We start from the raw sequence: 15,503 nt of genomic DNA, 5'->3' as shown, positions 1-15,503 counted from the left end.
GTCCTTTCAAACCACAAATCTTACAGAATCTTGGTACAGTGGCTGGCAAGTTCAGTCATGCTTGGAAAAAAGAATGATAGCAAGTTCTGTGAACCTTCTTCCACAACACAGAAGCAGAAAGAGTTCCTACCAGCGGTGAGGCCAGCATTAGCATGGCTCTAAAAATAAAACATGAAGACAAACAGAACAGGCCAGTGTCTCTTATGAGCACAAACATAGAAAACCTCAGACAGACACTGGCAAATTGTGTTCAACCAAGTAAAAATAAAAGAGTCAGTTGATAAAATATTTACCTAGCGTTCTTGACAACCTGGGGTTTACTATCTGCCCCAAATAAACAAGGTATGTCATTAGTCTGCATCCTCAGCTTGGGAGGTAGAGTCAAGAACACTAATTTAGAGGTCAATTTTTGATGCAAAACACCTTGGAAACCAGTCTGGGATACATGAGATCTTGTCTCAAAAACAGCAAGTTAAAAACTGGGATTTATTCTAGGTATGCAAATATGGTTGAATATGTAAAAGTCAATGCAGTCCATTGCAACAACAAGCTAAAGAATAAAAATAATAGGGACATAATTATAAATGCAGGATTATGATATGAAATAATTGCAGTGAAACCTCTCACAAACTCAGAAAAGGGACAACTCCCTCCCTTGATGAAGAATATTCATTAAAAGCACAATTATTGGTAAAATCCTAGATGCTATTCCTCTCAGATCAGAGACAACATTGAGATGAAAGCTCACCCTTCTACTCAATGTGGGAAGAAAGGATTGTCTCACCCCCAGGGGACCACGCGAAGGCAGAAAATGAACTGGACACCAATGTCATACCTTCAACAGCAAGGGAAATGAGGTCCAAATGGAGGGGTGCACAGTGAAAATGAAACAAGATAAAAATACCTAGAAGGTAAGAGGAAAAACCCAACCACCCTTGGGCTTTCTGTGGCTAGTGAGACCCAACACCAAAAGAAAGGTTCAGGAGTGAACAAATGGTCTATTTTTCATTGCAACTAGAAACATCTACCTGTGTTTCAAAGAACTCAGTTTGTCTTGTGGGTTTTGGTAGGGCTTTTGGTTTGGTTTGGTTTGGTTTGGTTTTCTACTTTACATATTCCTTGCATGTTTTTAGGGGTTCCTGTGTGTACAGATGTGTGAGTCTGTCTCTACATGGATATCTTGTGCTTTCCTTTGATTCTTTTTTTTTGTTTTGTTTATTTTGTCCTATTCTGATTTTTTGTTTTTGTTTTATCTTATATTGTTATTCAGATGTCTGTTTGCTATCCAATGAGAGACACAAAGAGCATGGATCTGATGGAAGGAAAGGTGGAGGGGATTTGGGGGCATTTACGGGAGAGGAAACTGTAATCAGAATATATTGTATGAAAAACATCTATTTTCAATAAAAGAAAAAACAACTTCTGTGATAGATATTTTTAAGAGAATTAAAAGATAAGCCACAAACTGGGGTAAAACATCTCCAAAACACATTATCAAAAAAGGGCCTGGAAGCAGAAAATATACAAAGAGCTGAAATTTCGAAAATAGGAAAGTAGAATCGGATGCCCTGTCTGGCATCCTTAAAGGTCTGTACTGATGAAATGGCCACTGATGGCGCTCACCTGTAACAGGAGACTTTGGAGGCAGAGACAGGAGGATCTGAAGAAGTTCAAAGTTGTTTTGCGTAGTAAGTTTGAGACCAGACTGGGCTCTTAAGAGTCTGTCTCAAAACAAAAGCACAAAGGCTAACCAAGATTAGGAAAGAAAACAGTGAGGTGTGGTGTTAACATACCTGTACTTTCAATGTCAGCAGGTAAAAGGGAATTTTAAGTGAGGGCCATCTTGGGCTAAATAGCTTTATTTGTTTGTCTGTTGCATGGGGGGGAGGGGGGGTAAAGGGGTGCAGAGGGAGTGTGCTTTTCACATAGTCCAAGATAACTTCAAACTCTGATCCTCCTGCCTTCAGCCCCTTGAGTGTTGGGATAACAGGGAAAAGACACCATGACCACGTCCTTCTTTCAAATCTAAGCATATAATGGAATAAATTTCCTTTATCCTTGCTTTAGCTGATTCCCACAAATTTTAACAAGTGCTGCTATAAATTATCTTTAGTTTTCCTGGTCTGGATTTATGAGTAACTAGATGTTTCCAGTATTTCTTAATGGCTCAATTCCATTTTTATCTGAGGTTAGATACTGTGTTTTCTTTTCTTTCTTTTAATTTCTACAACATAACGTTTTTAATGATTACTTGGGAATTTTACATAATGCACTCCGCTCACACTCACTCCCTAGTTCTCTCAGGACCACATCCCCACCCTTGTAACTCACTCCCAAATAAAAGGAAGAAAAAAGAAAAAAAGTTCAGATTGTGTTGCCCACATACTCACTCGAACATGGTGAAACTCTCAGTGGCCAACCCCTTAAAGAGACCGGAGTCCTTCCTGCACCAGAACAGAAGCCATCAATTGTGGAGCTCTACATTACCGCATGCTTAACACAGCTTTTAAGAGTTCTCTTTGATGGCTTTCTTTTTGGGCGATCACTTTTGGAGAGGGGTGGTTGGGGTGCAGGTAGCAGCCTTCTGTGTTTCTCTTTCTTGTCTGTGTCTATAGTCATTGATAACACTGCAAAAGAGCTTCCTTTCCCTTTCCAATCGGTGGGGGAGTCATAGATTCCACTTGGTTTCTGGCAATAGCATGGGCATCCACATGGCCTCTGGAGCAGTTCCGGTCATGGAAGTTTTTCACAGAGGTGCCATCCACAAAATTAACTGTTCTTCATTTCAGAAGTCCTGTTGTTACTCAGAGCTCAGGCATATTCGGAGGCTGAGTCTGCTCAAGTTCCAGGTTGCTGCACCCCACCCAACAGGCCACACTCAGCAATGACATGTTCCCCCATCCACTGCAGCCTTCACTCAGTCGCTCAATCTCCCCTTTGTCTGTCACATCTCTAATTCTGCCTCTCCCTCCACCTCGTATGCACTGCTCTGTTCTTCTATCTTTATCTTTCCTACCTCTCTTTGTTGTAGCATTGGAAACTGTAGTGTGCCACACATTTTGTTTGTTAGTTTGTTTTCCCCAAAGAGCTTTACATGCAAATATTCACTACAACGAGTTGTTGGTCTGGCTCAAGGTTTCTGGTTTCTGAAGCACCATAAATATGGAGCCAACGCCTAGACGAGTTTGGGATACCCTGTTGTTGACTGGAACCAGGGTGATATTGCTCGCGGCTAGGCAGGGCATCCAGGAGCATGTTTTGTGGTAGCTCCTCGCTGTCAAACTCTTCCTCAACCCCGATCTGGGCCACCAAGACTTTGTGCTTGGAGCCTTCAGGCAGCACCACTGCTCCTCACTGTCTCCCAGAAGAGCAAGCAGCACTGGCTGAAGCCTTGGGGGCTCCACGCAGAGGCCTGGGCATGACCTTTGTGCCAAGGATATAGTCTTGTCTAAGGACTAAGAGGGCTCTCTGTTCTACCATCTTCTTTTCCAATTTTGTGAGTCCACTTTCTAAAAGCAGCTTCCCATTTGACCTGCTTTTTCTTTTTTTTTTTTTTCTTTTTTTATGTAGACCTTTCATCAGCAGCAGGTACTTTCTGTACAATTCAAGTGAATGTGGTGACTCCATCCCAACAGGCATGTATCTCCCTCAACTTCATTAACTGTGCACTAGAAAGATAAAGAATATCCACTACTTGTTGGGTATGGTCTGAATTACCAAGGATGCCTGGCATCTAAATCATCTGAATAGTAATGACATGCAGGAAACAGTTAAATAGTCCTTCAAGGTTAGCTCACAGTGAACTGTTCACTGGTTCATGTCTGTGAATTCACCACTAGGAGAGAAATGCAACCTCCCATATGGTGTCTAGGGTAAGAACTCTTACAGAAGAAAAAGCTAAGTCACAACCTTGAAATCATCCACACATTATCCAAGATGATAAATCAAAACTAATATCTGAGGGTAAGATGGCGGGGGTGGTAGTGGTGGTGGATGAGAAGGAGGATCCTGTAGAAGGAACTTATGTCTGTTTGGAAGCTTCACCTGTCAAACAAAGCTGATTGGTCTGCAGCTAAAGCAGGAAGCAGAGGATGGGAGCTCTGGTAGGAAGCAAGGAGTATGGGACAGAGCCAGGGAACATGGAGGAGCACAGAAGCATGGGAGCTGAGCAGAGATAACCAGCCACATAGCAGAACTTAGAATAGGAAAATGGAATGATTAATTTATGAACTAGTTGAGGAACAGCCAAAGCTTATGACCAAGGTATTTGTAAATATAACTTGAGTTTCAGAGTCATTATTCTGGAAGCTTGGGGAGAAGAGGACTATCACCCCACTACACATACAAACACACACACACACACCACAAACACACTTAAACACCAGACACACACACACCGCTCACACACACCACCCACCCACACACCCACCCACACACACACACACACACACTTTCACAGGAAACAGTTAAATAGAGTCCTTCAAGGTTAGCTCACAGTAAATTTTACTGTTTGATTTGTCTGCAAGTGTATTATTAGGAAAGAAATGCAACCTCCCGTATTGTGTCAGTGCTGTTTATCTTAAATATATAGAGTGTTAATTATATTCAGTTGGATTGAAAATGACAGGAGAAGAAGGGAGGGGTTGGGGTATACAACAATTTCCTACCTCTCCTTGTCACCATTTCCCAATCCCCAACTCTGGTGGCAAAGACCCTATGCTCTACCAAAGGCCATGCCAGGTGCCAGAATACAGGCCCTAACTTGGGCAGAGATCCTCTGCTCAACCACTGGCCAGAAGAACAGAGAAGAAACAGAAACAAAGGAACAAAACACCCATCCAAAAAGATAAACCCAGAAATCAGCACCTAGAGCCCAGCTACTCTACTACAGCAAGCCCTGAAAAATTGGAATAGAAGAATCCCAGCTCAAAGACCCGGAAAATATTTTCAACAAAATCACAGAAGAACAATTTCCTAACCTAAAGAACAAGATGTCTATAAAGGTACAAAAGCAGCTTAAAGAACACAAAATAGATTGGACCAGAAAAGAAAGTTCCCTTACCACATGATAATAAAAAACCCTAAACATACAAAATGAAAAAGAGTATTAAGATCTGCAAGGGGGGAAGGCTAAGTAAAATGTAAAGGCAGACCTATCAGAATCACACCTGTCCTCTCAATGGAGACTCTAGAATACAGAAGGGCCTGGATAAATGTGCTGTAGACTCCCAGAGATCACAGAGGCCAGCACAGACTACTATAGCCAGAAAACCTATCTATCACCATACATGAGAAAAACTAGATCTTCCATGATAATGTAAGATTAAAATGAGATCTATCTACAAATACAGCCTTACAGAAAGTACTAGAAGAAAAATTCCAACCCAAAAGGAAAACTACACCCATAAAAACACAGGAAACACATAATCTCATACTGGCAAGACCAAGAAGGAGAAAAACACACCACCAACAACATAACAATATAACAGGAATCAACAATAATTGATCATTAATATTGATCAATATCAATGAACTCAATTCCCTAATAAAGACACAGGCTAACAGGATGGATGTGAAAAAGGGATCCGTCAGTCTGTTGCATATGAGAAATACACCTCAACAGCAAAGGTAGATATTATCTCAGAGAGTTGGGAAAAGACTTTTCAAGCAAATGGACACATGAAGCAAGCTGGTATAGCCATTCTAATATCTAACAAACATAAGCTTCAAACCAAAATTAATGAAAGGTGATGGGGAAGGACACTTCATACTCATCAAAGGAAAAAAATCTACCAAGATGACATCTCATTTTTAGCATCTATGCCCCCAAACCAAAAGCACCAATGTTGTAAAAGAAACATTACTAAAGTTCAAAGTACATGTTAACCCTCACACATTGATGGTGAGAATCTTCAATATTTGACTCTTAGCAATGGACAGATCATCCAAACAAAAACTAAACAAAAAATAATGGAGCTGTGATGGTTTGTATATTTTTGGGCCAGGGACTGGCACCATTTGGAGGTGTGGCCTTGTTCAAATAGGTTTGACCTGGTAAGAGTAGGTGTGTCACTGTGGGTGTGGGCTTAAGACCCTCACCCTAGTTGCCTGGAAGTCAGTCTTCCACTATCAGCCTTTGGATGAAGATGTAGAACTCTCAACTCTCACTGCGCCATGCCTGCCTGGATACTGTCATGCTCACACCTTGATGATGGACTGAACCTCTCAACCTGTAAGCCAGCCCCAATTAAATGTTCTTTTATTTTTATAAGACTTGTCATGGTCGTGGTGTCTGTTCACAACAGTAAAACCCTAACTAATACAGGAGCTAACAGACATTATGAATCAAATGGACCTAGTAACATTTCACCCAAACACAAAAGAATATATCTTCTTCTCAGCACTTCATGGAACTTTCTCCAAAATTATCAAAGCAAGACTCAACAGATATAAGAAAACTGAAATAACTTTCTGTATCCTATCAGACTACTACAAATTCAAGCTAGATTGTAACAACAGAAACAATAGAAAGCCTACAAACTCATAAAAACTGAAAAAAAGTCTCTATTGAATAAAGTCTTTATTGAATAAAATTGAGTCAAGACAGAAATAAAGAAATTAAGGATTTTCTAGAATTCAATGAAAATGAATATGCAACATGCCCAAACTTTATGGAAGACAATGAAAGCAGTACAAAGAGGAAAGTTCATAGCACTAAGTGCCCACATAGAGAAATAAGATCTCATACTAGCATCATAACCTGAATGCTCAAGAACAAAAAGAAGCAAACACATCCAAGAGGAGCAGACTGTAGGAAATAATCAAACTGAGGGCTGAAAACAATAAAACAGAAACAAAGAACAATACAGAGAATCAGTGAAACAAAAAAATTGGTTCTTTGAAAAGACAAGATACACAAACCTTTAGCCAAACTAACTAAAAGACAGAGAGAGAATATCAAAGTTAACAAAATCAGAAATAAAAAGGGGACATAACAACAGACACTGAGGAAATCCAAAGAATCATTAGGTCATACTTCAAAAACCTCTAATCCACAAAATTGTAAATATCTTGAAAAAAAAAAAAGGACAATTTTCTTGGTGGATACTACTTACCAAAGTTAAATCAAGATTAGATATACAATTTAAATAGATCTAACCCATAAGAAATAGAAGCAGTCATTAAAAGTCTCACAACAACAACAGCACAGGGCCAGATGGTTTTTGGAGGAGAATTCTACCAAGCTTACTTTCTATTTTTTTTTTTAAGATTTATTTATTATTGTATATAAGTACACTGTAGCTGTCTTCAGATATACCAGAAGAGGACGTCAGATCTCATCACGGGTGGTTGTGGGGCTCCATGTGTTTGCTGGGAATTGGGACCTTTTGAAGAGCAGTCATTGGAAATGTAATTGAGGAAAATATGTAATAAAAATATTAAAAATTAAAAAAAAAGAGCAGTCAGTGTTCTTAACCGCTGAGCCATCTCTCCAGTCCCTTTACCAGACTTTCAAAGAAGAGTTAATGCCAATTCTCCTCAAATTCTTCAACAAATAGAAGCAGAAGGAACACTATCAAATTCATTTTATGAGGCCACAGTCCCTCTGATACCCAAAACAAATTACAGACCAATTTCCCTTAATGAGCATAGGTGAGAAATACACAACAAAATACTTGGAAACAAAATCCAAGAACACATCAAAAAGATTATCCACCAAGATCAAGTAGGATTCATCCCAGAGATGCAGGGGTGGTTCAATATATGAAAAATCAATCAGTACAATCCACTATATAAACAAACTGAAAGAGAAAAAAGTGACATGATCATCTCATTAGATGCTGAAAAGGCCTTTGGCCAAATCCAACAGCCCTTTAGGAGACACTTCTTAGAGACTAGGAGTGAAGAGGAGTGGAGGCCAGCTCCGAGCTCTTGGCTCTCTCTTGAAGGTAGCAGAAGGCAAAGGGCAATGGTGACGGGACAAGACTTGATCTTGTGAGAGATTAGGGTTGCTTTTTTAGATAACTTTTACTTGACTTGTTAGCATTGAAGCTTTGTATAGATAAACCCTCTCAATATTTTATCTTCGGTCTTTGCCCCTACAATAAATCCTTTGTTCCCGTTTAGGACCTTTGATTAATTGTTTCACAGCCTCCAGGAATGTGTTCTAAGTTGTAAATGCCTGCTTTCTTTACCAGAAGCAATTAACTCCTGACACATCAACACTGGTAGTTTTTGTTTTAAAGATTTATTTATTTTATATATGCGAGAACACTGTAGTTGTCTTCAGATACACCAGAAGAAGGCATCAGATGCTATTACACATGGTTGTGAGCCACCATGTGGATGCTGGGAATTGAACTCAGGACCTCTTGAAGAGCAGTCAGTGTTCTAAACCACTGAGCCATCTCTCCTGCCCGACTGGCAGAGTTCTAATTGCAATTTTTATATCAAATAGGGCTTTAATTGCATTTCCTACTACACAGGGCTTAATAATTACTAGCATAATTTTAGAACATTTTTAAAGGATCATCACTAAGAAATCATCGATTTGTCTACATAGCATTACTGTAAGACAGTACATCTTGGTTGATTTGTCGAAATCTGGCCAAATGAGTAGGATAATACCTAGTGATTGAACATATATATATATACACACATATATACACTGTACTGGCTAGTTTTGTGTCAACTTGACACAGCTGGAATTATCACAGAAAAAGGAGCTTCAGTTGAGGAAATGCCTCCATGAGATCCAACTGTAAGGCATTTTCTCAATTCGTGATCAAGGGGGAAAGGCCCCTTGTGGGTGGAACCATCTCTGGGCTGGTAGTCTTGGTTCTATAAGAGAGCAGGCTGAGCAAGGCAGGGGAGGCAAGCCAGTAAAGAACATCCCTCCATGGCCTCTGCATCAGCTCCTGCTCCCTGACCTGTTTGAGTTCCAGTCCTGACTTCCTTTGGTGATGAACAGCAGCATGGAAGTGTAAGCCGAATAAACCCTTTCCTCCCCAACTTGCTTCTTGGTCATGATGTTTGTGCAGGAATAGAAACCCTGACTAAGACATACACATACATACATACACACACATACATACATACATACGTACAGGAAAGGCATATTAATAGCAAGAATCTTTCATAAAATACTGTCCCTTTGGCCTTGCCTGAAAAGTGCTCACTCACTGTAACTTACAGTCCACAGTGAAACCATCACATACTTCTTAGCTTCTCCTAGATGGCTGCTGGCAAAGGGAACATACCTAAACACAATAAAGGCAATTTTCAGAAAGCCTATAGCCAACATCAAAGTAAATGAAGAGAAACTCAAAGTAATTCCACTAAAATCAGGAACAAGACAAAGTTGTTCACTTTCTCCATACAGTAAAGTACTTGAAGTTCTAGCTGGAGCATTAAAATAACAAAGGAATTAAAGGGTTACAAATTTGAAGGAAGAAGTCCAAGTATCATTACTTACAGTTGTTATGATAGCATACATATATGTCCTCAAAAATTCTAGCAGGGAAATCCTTGAACTGATAAATACTTCAGTGAAGGGGCTGGATACAAGATTAACTAAAATCAGTAGCCCTCCTATATACAAATGACAAATGGGCTGAGAAAGAAATCAGGGAAACAACACCCTTCACATTAGCCACATGTAATATGCCATGGGGTAACCCCAATCACGGATCTATTAAAAAATATTCAAGTCTTTGAGGAAAGAAATTGAAGAAGATATCAGAAGATGGAAAAATCCCCCATTCTTCTGGATTGATAGGATTAACATAGCAAAAAAAAAAAATGACCACCTTAAAAAAATAAAATAAAACAAACAAAACAGCAACAATCTACAGACTTAAAGTAATCCTCCTCAAAATTCCAACACAATTCTTCACACATGTTGAAAGGACAATGCTAAAATTCATATGGAAAAACAAAAAAACCCCAGGATAGCTAAAACAATTCTAAACAACTAAAGAACCTCTGGAGGTGTATCACTATCCCTAATTTCAAGCTGTACTATAGAGCTATTGTAATAAAAATCATATGGTATTGGCATAAAAACTAGACATCAACAAATCACATAACCTAATTAAAAATGGGGAATGGATCTAAACAGAGACTTTCCAATAACGGGGTTTCTCAAATGGCTCAAAAACCATTTAAAACATGTTCAACATCCCAAGCCATCAGGAAAATGCAAATCAAAACTACTTTGAGATTTCATCTTACACCTGACCAAATGGCTAAGGTCAATAATAACTTAAGTGACAGGTCATACTTGCAAGGATGTGGAGCAAGGCTAACACTTCTCTATTGCTGGTGGGAGTGCAAACTTGTACAGCCACTATGGAAATTAATAAGGCAGTTGCTCAGAAAAAAAGGAAACCAATCTACTGTAAGGCCAAGTTGCAACACGCCTGGGCATATACCCAAAAGATGCCCCACTCTACCATAAGAACAATTGCTCAACTATGATCATGCAGCTTTATGCATAATAAAGAGAAATTGGAAACAACCTATTTGTCTCTCATTGGAACAATGAATAAAGAAAATGTGGTCATTTACATGATGGAGTATTACCTGTTAAAAACAATGACATTGTGAAATTTGCAGGCAATTGAATGGAACTAAAAATGAACAAACAGCTCCCAACCCTTCCCCCGCAAAAAAAAAAAAAAAAAAAAAAAAAAAAAAAATCTGAATCCTGAGTGAGTTAACCCAGACCAAGAAAGACAAACATGGCATGTACTCATGTATAAGTAGATTACTAGCTGTAAAGTAAAAGACAATCACGTTAAAATCTACAGACACAGAGAGGCTAAGCAACAAGTAGGGCTTAAGGGAAGATGCAAAGATCTTCTGGAGAAGGGGAAATTGAATAGATTTCTCAGGTGGACTCGAGGGCAGGGCAGGTTGAGAACAGGAGGAACCAAGTTAAGGAGAGAGAGATACTGGGAGAAACAACTGGCATTGGGAGGATGTGGGGTGTGAGGTGAAAACCTAGTGCAATGGAAACTCAGGGAATCTGAGAGTAACCCTAGCAGACTCCTAGTAATAGGGGACATGGGGCCTGAACTGGCCATCTTCTGTAACCAGCAAGGTCTCAAATCAAAGGATTGGGACACCAACCCCACCACAACATTTCAATCTAAAGATAGGACATTGTTCTGTCTGTTGAGTGTGCTGGAAGTGGAACTAGCAGAATAATCATCAGAGATCAGAGAGACTTCATCCAACAACTGATGGGAGCAGATGCAGAGTGCTACAGTCAAACAATAGGCAGAGCTCAGGTAGTCCTGTGGAGTGGGAGGAAGGACTGGAGGAACCAGAAGGGTCAAGGACAACCAGGAGGACATGGCCTAGAGAATCAACTAATGGGGCTCCCTGGGAACTTGTAGGAGTCCTGTAGGAGGGGTCCTGTAGGAGTCAAACCTAGGTCCTCTGTATGTTATGGCTGAGTAGCATGGCGCTCTTGTGGGAATCCTAACTGTGGGAACAGAGGCTGTCCCTGACTTTTCTATTTGTGGGACCTTTTCCTCCTACTATGCCTTGTCCAGGTGTGCTGTAAATGAATGTACCTGGTCTTACTGTAAGCTTGTTATGGCTGTAACATGTATGTATGTATGTATGTATGTATGTATGTATGTATGTATGTATGTATGTATTATAAGCTTGTTTGCCCTTCCTGGGTGCCTTTTTTCTCTGAGGGGAGGAGGAAGGGATCTGGGAGACAGGAGAGTTATGTGTGGCAGGAGGGAGGGACTGAGGGAAGTAGAGGGAGAAAAAACTGTGTTCAATATGCATTACAATATCAATATTCATTATATATTATATGCATATAATGACATATATGTATATACAGATATTACAGATATTACCAATAAGTATACATACAAGCTTTAAAAGATTTTAAATATTTAAAAAAAATTTTAAAAGTTATGGCAAGTTCCAGTAGGAAAGTCATAACTGAGTCCCTGGGACATTTAGAATAAGATCAAACCATCTTCAGTGTAGTTACATATTTTCTGAAAGATAAAGTTATTTTCTGCAGTTATTGTGGGGCATCCACCGAAGAGTACTACGCAGACACAGATTCAAGCCAGTATTAGCCAGCTGACAACTACATTGGGTGGGTGTGCAGGATCCAAGTCTTTCTCAGGGTGAGCTTTTAAGCACAAACCCTGTATCCTGGGTTGACATGGTTCAGTTAACTACAGAAACCAAAAAAGCAAGGTTAGTACATTGAGACTTTCCCAGAACTCTGATTTTGATAGATTAGGTCTTTTCAGCTACTAGTACTGTTTACTTGGTTAGTTTTTACAGGCTAAATGATATTTCCATCAGTTGAGCTAGGATCTGGGGGCCTATTACAATGATTTATCATCATGTTTGTGAAATGAAACACTTGGCCAATGGGACACCAACATTCATATTTGCCATTTTTTTTAAAGACCTCTGAATTCATAAAACTAGGTGGATAAAGTAACAACCCACTGTAAGCTGTGCAGGTTTGGGCAAAAACAAGATCAGAGTGCTCATAATTTACAGAACAAATGAGACAGCCTCAAATTAACAGCCCCCACCCCATTCCCACGTGGTACGAATGTGGTCCTAACCCAATCCTAGGGGCCATCCCTAAGACCAGCTGGAAAGGAAGGAAATCTAAAACAGCCCATAGATAGGTTTGTGGGTTAAAAAGAAAAATAAATGTAACTGTCAAATTGCTCTATTCAGGAGTTGCATGAAAGCCAGTACCCATGGACAGCTTCCCCATGTCCTTCCTTGGCTATCTGTCCCTTTATATGGAAGGAAAAGCGGACAAGTTTAGAGTATATTGAGATTTATGGGGAATGAGTAATTACACTATTGGCTTTTAAAGAACCTAGAGAAAAGGGAATGAATGGAAGAAGTAGAAGCATGTGGCAGCAAGCATCTTCATTTTGCAGGTACCTGCCACCCAGGGGGCATGTGAAAAAGCTGCTGTGCTGGGTAGGCATGGAAGCAAAAACATAGGCTCCTAGTCGTCAGAAGTTCGCTTGACATATTCTCTTGAAGTCATCAGAAGCTCGCTTGACGTATTCTCTTCAAGAGATTAGCCAGACATTTATTGGCACAGTAGTAGGCATCTATTGTGCAAAATGATTTTTGTTTTTCCTTCTTGAGACAGGATCTAACTATCCAGTTCAGGCTAGTCTTGAACTCATGATCCTCCTGCCTCAGCCTCCTTGGTGCTGATTACAGGAATAAGCAACCATACTTAGCAACCACCACATTTTGAGGGCAAAAAGAAGAGTGCCATGTATTGGCATGTCACTATACAACAGCATGCTAGACAAGAAGATTAAATGTACAGTAAAAAAAAAAAAAAGAGGTATAAGAATGGGTCCATAGTCATGCCAACTCTAGCTCTTCTTGCACATAGAATTAACCAGAATGGTAAGGATATCAGAATATAATACATTCAGTAGTATCTGCTTGGTGACCATGATGATTTGGATTTAGTGTATTATCATCTGAAATGTTCTATAATTTAACTTCAAATATTTTATGGTACTCTAGTGCCTCATTAAGAAAAGAACAGATGGAAACAAAGAATATCTGTCCTTGTCACTGTTGGGACCCTCCCTCCTGCATTTGTGCTTATTAACTGAGAAAACTGCTAAATTTTAAGCTACAACTGCCACCAGGCCATTGTAGTTTTCTTGTGCAATGACAGGCAGATACATCAAAGATTATCCATACTGATCCATCAATAATGTTGTACTCCACCTGCTGGGGACTGGCTAGCCTTTTGGGGCAAAGTGAGGCCCCTTGAGGAATGTCCTATATTCAGTGACCATCAACTACCTTCACTTAGCAACTCCAAGAAGCTCCCCTTGGAGTCAGTGGACATCCAAAGTCACTCCTTAAATATCCCGCAAAACAAAATTCATCTGAGTTTGCCTCCTATAGAATCCCCAGCTTTTCTGGAATACACCAGGCACTCAAGGGACAGGAGACTTTTGAGGACCTAAGTATATACAGAGTATATGAAAAGAGCTATGATGGAGTAAGGAAAGGATTTTATGGGATTAGAGGTACCTAATGTATATTTTTGGATGCGTCATAAATTTTGAGGATCCTTTGGGGAATATAACTATCACTCAGTTTACTCCTTCTAGTAACAGATGGCAGTAGTTTTCTGTTGGTGTGATAAAGCGTGGATTTAAAAAAGTTGGTTAACTTGGGGGAGAAAGCATTTATTTCAGAGTACATGATAGTCTCTCAAGGAGGCAAGCAAGGGCAGTAGGGGCTCAGGGCATGAGTTTGGAGGTAGGAACTGAAGCAGAGGCCATGGAGGAACACTGAATACTAGTTAGCTCTCCAGGGCTTGCTCAGTCTGCTTTTGTATCCATCCTAGGTCCATGTGCCATAAATAGATCACACTCCCCACACTGGGTTAGGTCCTCCTCCTGCATAAACTACTAAACACAAATATTAATTCATGCCTGCATTCCAAACTGAGGTTCTCCCTTCCAAGTTTGTATCACTTGAAACAAACACAACAGCACAGAGCCTTCAGAACAGGAAAATTTTGGTTGCTTCTGAAAAGGAGTACTCAGAAGCATTTTTTGTTGTTGAGTTTATAAGCATTAGAAGTCAATATAAGAATTCTGAAACTTGACAATAGAACTATCTATCTTGCTTAAAATTTTCTAAGACTCAAACTCAAAAAATAAAATGTTTATTAATAATAAAGATTTTACTTAAAGAAACTCACTAGTTATCAATGAAAACTTGACCTGAGGAATGAAACTGGAAAATTAGCATTACAACTTAGTGAACAGAACTACTAATGCAGTTAGTTGTTTTACATGTATGTATGTATGTATGTATGTATGTATTTTTGCCTGAGCTGACAATTATAAAAAGCAAAATTGAAATAAACTGATTTCTCAAATATTAAATAAGATTTCTTTAATTGAAAGCATGTTATTTTTTACTAATCAAATTGACTTAACACTATCTATCCTGCTTAAGGATACTTGAAGGATCTAGAAACCAGATCAGAAGATCTGAGGGAGGGAAGGAGAACGACCTAAGTCTTAGTTAAAATTCTTTCATCTATGTGCCTAGGCTGAGTGTCTTCCACATTGTCCAACCCATACAAATCATTTATTGCTCTGTTTTGGGTAATAAAACATTTAAACTTTAAGGCCCAGTATTCATTAGGAAGGTCTTGGAGATGTTCTAAATAGTATTTTAGTTCAAACCTAGTCAAATTAAAAATTAAAACTATTGGAAGTATTCAGCTTTTATTAAATACAACTAAGGCAAAATGATACAAATCCATTTGGAGACATGAAGGTTAAAAAAGCCTACATATTTTCTAACTTTCTAGATTTTTTTATATTCCCAAATAATTGTTTGTTGTATGATACTTTAAGAGTAACAGTCTTTTTTCAATTTGCAGTGCTTTTTTGCCCCTGGAAGTTGTTTATTGACATTTTGCCTTAGTC

Source organism: Mus caroli, unplaced genomic scaffold, assembly GCF_978045245.1.
Source record: "Mus caroli unplaced genomic scaffold, Mus_caroli_1 scaffold_4, whole genome shotgun sequence".
NCBI lineage: Eukaryota > Metazoa > Chordata > Mammalia > Rodentia > Muridae > Mus > Mus caroli.
The sequence above is the reverse complement of the archived record's forward strand: the minus strand, read 5'-3'. Positions refer to the sequence as shown.